The sequence below is a fragment of the Palaemon carinicauda genome, chromosome 12, assembly GCF_036898095.1.
Source record: "Palaemon carinicauda isolate YSFRI2023 chromosome 12, ASM3689809v2, whole genome shotgun sequence".
In the NCBI taxonomy this organism is placed as follows: domain Eukaryota; kingdom Metazoa; phylum Arthropoda; class Malacostraca; order Decapoda; family Palaemonidae; genus Palaemon; species Palaemon carinicauda.
In genome coordinates this window covers 51,210,452-51,217,951 of record NC_090736.1, presented here as the reverse complement: position 1 = coordinate 51,217,951, position 7,500 = coordinate 51,210,452, and positions in this window count along the sequence as shown.

Sequence of the window (7,500 nt, the reverse complement as noted above, 5' to 3'; positions counted from 1 at the left end):
TGACAGTGCCCTAGCTTCCAGAATGATGCCCTAAAGACTGATCATATTTACATATGATCAGTGCCCAAGCCCTCTATCCACCCAAGCTAGGACCTGTGAGGAGAAGGCAATGGCTGCTGATGACTCAGCCGGTAGACCTATAGGGTCCCCCAAATCGCCCATCCTTACCTTACAAGGATGGTGAGGTTGCAAAGACTAAAGAAACTATTGGGCTTGAGTCGTGAACTCCCGTCCGACAGAACGCCAGGCATGGACGTTTCCAATTGGCCATATGACCTAAAACCTACCAGTCAAATCGGCAGCGAGTTTCTTTAAGGTTTTCAATAATAATGCAATTTTATAAAAGATGGAATTTGAATTAAATTGCTTTCATCACTAATTCAAAAGCCGTTCCCTATGTACCTATGATAAATCACTGTAAATTTAGCCTCACAAGTAGAGTTTTAATGACTTACCTGGCGAGTAGTACGGTTGGCCTCGTAAATTCCGCTACATTTCACAGAAAGCTAATGAGACATCTAACAGCTGTACATCAAGGTCTATAGAATATATAGAATATATTCTATAGACCTTGCTGTACATAGTAGCAGGTAACGCATTGTTTAGCAATAGATAATCTATTGGCAACGCTGTCTGTAAAATAAAGTCACCGATCTTCATCAAGAGCATTTTTGTTAATATTACAAAGTCCGGTTAAGCAACTAAAATGACTTTTCTATACAGCGCTAAGTGTTTACAAGCTAAGCAACTATGTTTTAAAGGCAGCGGTGCCAACAGTTTCTGTTTTTCTAAGCAGAACGCTACCTGCTACATTATACTGTACAGCTGTCAGACGTCTGTTTACCCTCCTTTGAAGTGACCCAGAATTAATAAAACCAGCTGTACTATGAAGCTAATCATGAGACCCTTGGTAAATGTACAAGCTGCTGTTGGTAGGAAAGACCTCCAAGAAGATTTCTGTGTGGTTTTCGTGGTACAGTTGCCTCAAAGTATTCCTTTACCCCTTACGCTTATGTTTTATGAAAATAGTATGGTAACACCGCAATGAAAGCCTATTTGTCTTGTAACGACGGACGTGAATGGTCGAGCTATTGGTATGCCAGTGCTCCTATTTTTATAAACACCACTGTAGACAATATATTAATGATATACGAATAATAGTTCACATTACAAGTGAAATAAGTTGCTGTTAAATACTTAGAAAAATAGTATAGTAACAGAGTAGTAATAATAGCAATGGTAAAAATCATATTGATTCCTGATTAATCAGACATCGTCAACCTTCGTTACATTCAGTTGAGGCAGGCGTTTGCTGAAATCCAACTTTAGTTCATAGTAGATATATGGGTTCTTTTTCAGAACATAATTATTTGAATGGAAATACGCTTTCGATTTATATAATCCATCAATTTATAAAGAAATGAGATCATAAACCGCAAATTTCAAGACCTATAAATATAATTTCATAAAGGCAATTATGATAGCCATTGACAGGTCATGATACGGAAGGCTTGGGGAAAAATTAATAGACAACCCGATGTATAAAGGAACAAATATATCCAGTGTATCATTCATATATATATATTTTTTTAATTCGAGCCACGTCTCACCAGAGTAACCTAGATGGAAATTTCTCTGGGCGGTAATTAAACTCGAGTCATCTGAGTAACAACACACCTTAACCACCCTGAGGGTCTTTATATCATTGGTAGATATGGTTGCACACCGATAAAATCGTACTCATATAGATAAGAGAGAGAGACTGAACTATGGTTGGGTTTATTTTATGTCAATTTCGTTGGTATTATCGAACAGTACTATATAAACCTTTTTTAATAACTTGAGAATGACACAGGGACTCGATTAAAGCTGTATAACTCAGAAAGAGAGAGAGAGGTGGGGCCAGTAAGTGATGTCGTGACCTCTGTTAGTCCATTATGTCATTCTCTTGAGTAGCGGTTTAGTGACTAGAGTAGACAATGGATCGCAATCAACAAAGAATCAGCAATAGGAGCAGAATTGTAGGCATGAGAGACTCTGGCATGTCTTACAAACGTATTGCAAGAGAATTAGGAATTTCATTGCCAACAGTTCGACTTTGGTGTCGAAGATGGGAAGAGTCTGGAAACCTCAACGACAGGCCAAGAGCTGGTGGGCCAAGAAAAACGACCCCAGAAGAAGATAGGGCGATTTCGGAAGTAGCCACGCAAAGCCCATTTATAAATGCAGTTGCCAAAAGGGACACACTGAACTTGCGTGTTTCGTCTGGAACTATAAGAAGTAGGCTCCACGCAGACGGTATCCACCATAGGACTCCGGCAGTGAAACAAAAGCTGGAGGATCGTCATAAAACGGCACGGCTGGAATTTGCTCAACGTTATTTGGAAGAGGGGTTAGACTTCTGGGGCAGAGTAATTTTCAGTGACGAAAAGACCTTCGCTTCTAACACGCATGGTCGTCTGCATTGCTGGAGGCGTGATAACACGAGATACGACAGCCAGAATATTTATCAAGTAGCCAGAAGCGGCCATATCACCTGTAACGTTTGGGGGTGGATACACCTGCATGGCGTTGGTGAATTGGCCCAGATCAGTGGAAGGTTCAACGCTGAGCAGTATCTCGAAATTTTGGAAGAGGTGATGGTTCCTTCCGTTCGCGCTTATGCTCTTCCTTATCCTGAGCAGATAATTTTCATGCAGGTATGTGCATTGTTTTCTTGTTTTTTTTTTTAGTTATATGAATGCCCTTTCTTGACAAATATGGTATCAACTCATTGCTGATATTGGTCATAAAGTAGTTTCAAATTACTCAATAAGACTTTTGTCTTGGATTTATTAGTTTTATTACTGTAAAAGGATCTTACATCAACATCATTGATCTACACTCCCTGATGAATCTAAAGCGGCCAAATAAAGCCACTGAAATTGTTACAAGGTATTTTTTGCCTCTTCATGAAAAGTAGACCAAATATTCTTATCAACACACAACACCCACGTCTCCTCCTTGGCTACTCAAGCCCTTTTATTAATCATTATTGTGACTCCTTTTGCTGGACTAAACGGCATTATTTTGCCGTCATTTATATTGAAAATATAAATTGTTCTCCTTCCACCTTGTTCTAACAGTATGATTAATCAGTTATATTATTTCTTTTAGGATAACTGTTCCATCCATACTGCGAGGATTGTCCGAGCATGGTTTGCTGAACAGCGCGACATTGTTCTCCTTCCCTGGCCGAGCAAAGCATGCGACTTGAACCCGATCGAAAATGTCTGGGGGAACATCGTCAACAGCTGGGAGCAGGGTCAGGAGCGTAACCACCAGCGTCTTTTCCAGCATGTTCTCAACGATTGGGAACTGTTCCGCCGCAACCGACAAGTTGTGTATAACCACGTCTCGTCAATGCAAAACAGATTGCAAGATGTTATTGCACATAATGGTGGATGGACAAAATATTAATGTTTCAAATACGATCTTGTTTTACTTATTTTCTTTTTTACAATTCAACATTGTATAACTAGAATTAAATAATTTATTTCCATAGTGATTTCACTAAACCTTGCCCACAAATGTAAGGAATGTTATGAGAATGGAAACTGAGAAAAAAAAAGAATAAGCTTCAATCAACCAGTATCGCTTGAGTACTAAAACAAAAGGTTAATACGAAGTTATGATTGCGATTAAACATTGAATATCTCAAATTTGTAATACATAGTTTTCAGATATTTGCTATAAATTCATCGATGAATCTAGCTAATTTTAATAAAGAAAATTCATAATTATATAATAAAAGACTTGGGTATTTTATTTTTTTACCAACGATTAAGACCAAGGCCAGCTCAACTGAGGGTGCAATTTAGTCATTTAAGTTAAATGTAAAATAAGAAAAAAATATTCTAAACCTGACGATAACTGAAAGCAATTCAATCCATCTCTTTATCTCTATGTATCTACCCATCTATGGTGCATCTAGTTGCAAGTTTTAATTGCTAATTATCTTATCTAGAATATTTAGTATTAAAAGTGATATCTTACGAAGCACTTACATTCCCTAAAGTAATTCCGTTGTCAAGTGGGCTTTTGAAAAACCGATAAATTCTCGAACTGCCCGTCAGGAATTTATACCTTACTACTCTGAGAATGATCATCATGGAATTTATTTTCATAAAAATTAACATGCGACTGATGATTCCTTCTTGATGTTTTGTTAGGTCATATGTGGAGGGAAATATTACATATTGAACGAGATCTGTGAAACAGCTAGTTTGACGTCAATAACTTGTTTCAGACCCCCACCGTATTGTAATAAGTATTGAAGACACAAGGATATCGGAGTTATCTTATTATATAATGACATGGCTATACAACATTTATCTAATCGAGTCCCTGTTGTCATTATCAAGGTATTATAAAAGGTCTATATAGTATTGTTTGATAATACCAACGAAATTGACAAAATAAAACCAACCATAGTTCAGTCTCTCTCTCTCATCTATATGAGTACTGATTTTATCGGTGTGCAACCATATCTACCAATGATATAAAGACCATCAGGGTGGTTAAGGTGTGTTGTTACTCAGATGACTCGAGTTTAATTACCGCCCTGAGAAATTTCCATCTAGGTTACTCTGGTGAGACGTGGCTCGAATTAAAAAAATATATATATATGAATGATACACTGGATATATTTGTTCCTTTATACATCGGGTTGTCTATTCATTTTTCCCCAAGCCTTCCGTATCATGACCTGTCAATGGCTATCATAATTGCCTTTATGAAATTATATTTATAGGTCTTGAAATTTGCGGTTTATGATCTCATTTCTTTATAAATTGATGGATTATATAAATCGAAAGCGTATTTCCATTCAAATAATTATGTTCTGAAAAAGAACCCATATATCTACTATGAACTAAAGTTGGATTTCAGCAAACGCCTGCCTCAACTGAATGTAACGAAGGTTGACGATGTCTGATTAATCAGGAATCAATATGATTTTTACCATTGCTATTATTACTACTCTGTTACTATACTATTTTTCTAAGTATTTAACAGCAACTTATTTCACTTGTAATGTGAACTATTATTCGCATATCATTAATATATTGTCTACAGTGGTGTTTATAAAAATAGGAGCACTGGCATACCAATAGCTCGACCATTCACGTCCGTCGTTACAAGACAAATAGGCTTTCATTGCGGTGTTACCATACTATTTTCATAAAACATAAGCGTAAGGGGTAAAGGAATACTTTGAGGCAACTGTACCTCCACACTTGAAACGGCTGGTTAGAGAGATTGGATAAAATATGCATCGTGCGCTTCTAGCCCGACAAGCTTTGGTTAGTCAAATCACAGCATGTGGAAAAGAAAATAGTCTATGTAAACTTTAAAAGTCCGGATTCCTAGCTGAGATTGGGCTCATGATTATTATTTTTCTTTATTCGGACTTATCTGAAGTTTGAAGATGGTTGATCAATCCAGTAAGTCATTTATCGCAACCTACTTGAGTTGAAGGTGGCACATAAACTGAGTAATGATGAAAAACTAATTTCTTGAATGCACTTTCTTGTAAGTTCTGATTTCTACAAAGATGGACAAAAGGGCTGGAATCATCGTCTGGAGAAATGCATTGCTAAGAGTAGAAACTAAGTTGAAAAATTATAACAATTTGTAAGTCAGTATTTGGAAAACTCGGGCCTACATGACTGAGGACTATGACTGTAGAAATTTAGCTGAGACCCTTTCCATCAATAGGTGTAGGAGATGATAGTGATGATGCAATATATATATATATATATATATATATATATATATATATATATATATATATATACATATATATATATATATATATATATATATATATATATATATATGTGTGTGTGTGTGTGTGTGTGTGTGTGTGTGATGATGCAATATCTATATCTATATATATATATATATATATATATATATATATATATATATATATATATATATATATATATATATATATATATATATATATATATAGATATAGATATTGCATCATCACTATCATCTCCTACACCTATTGATGCAAAGGGTCTCAGCTAAATTTCTACAGTCATAGTCCTCAGTCATGTAGGCCCGAGTTTTCTAACTCTTTAAGTGCCATATAGGAATCCAGTAAACGTTCGGTGAACTAACCTATCTTCGGGAGTGCGAAAAGCATGCTCAAATCCTCTCCCTTTACTCCTCACCATGATCTCATCCACATATGGCACTCGGGTACGGTCTTATCGTGTAATTTTTAACACTGTTCTACCATTTTACTCACAATATACTTCTGAGGGTTTCTTCTCAAATCCACTAATCTGTTGAGGGGCTTTTCATTGCCATACCACGACTCATGTCCATACAGATCTTACTAAACTGATACAGAGCATGTCTTTTATATGTAACTTCAGGCGATTTAATTTCCAGATTTTAATTATACTTGCCATTGTCAGATTTTCTTTTTTTGTCTTTCACTAAACTCCAGTTTTAATGACCCTGTATGAGATCATAGTTCCTAAATACTTAAATTATTCTACCTCATTAATCCTCTCTTTTTCCAATGATATTCTATATGCCATTGCATACTCCGTTCTCATCATCTCTGTCTTTCTTCTATTTATCTTCAGCCCCACCTCGTGTGATATTTCATGCATTCTAGTAAACAAGCATTGGATATTCTGTAGTGTTTTGCTAACAAGGACAGCAGCATCAGCATACTCTAGGTCTGCTAATTTCTTATCACCAATCCAGTCCAATCCTTCTCCACCATCTCCAACTGTTCTACGCATTACAAAATCCACGAGGAGGATAAACAATATAGGTGACAACACATTCCCTTCGTACTCCGCTGTTCACTGGAAATTCATTTGATAAGACTCCATTAACATTAACTTTACACTTGGTATGCTCATGAACAGACTTAATAAAATTTACACATTTAAGAGGAATTCCATGATAACGCAGGACTCCATAAAATTGGCAAGTGCAGACTATCAAAGGCTTTTTCATAGTCCAGAAATGCCAGTAAAAGGGGATTTCTATATTCCACGAATTGGAAAAAAACAAGAAAAAATAAAATATTTCAACAGCAGTTACATTAAATACTTCCTATATAAACTATGAACACTTTAACAAAACAAGAGGAAGAGATATAAGATAGAATAGTGTGCCCCAGTGTACCCTCAAGCAAGAGAACTCTAAGAGTCCGTGTTGCAACCTCTTTCTAAAACTCGCTAGGAGCCGGATGGTCGATGGCGTCTATAGTGGACCCTGCGAGGTACAAAGAGGTATCCTTGAAATTTATTGTATAATCCTTTTTTCCACTTTATTTAAATAGTTTATAATCCACGGTTCTCTTTATTACGTCTGCTCGTAATCCTTCTTGAGCCTCATACACAGTTCACTTTTATAAATGAAGAAAGAGATGGACTGTTAATTCTAAGATAATCCCCCCCAAAGTGGAGTTCAGAATCCCCTGAA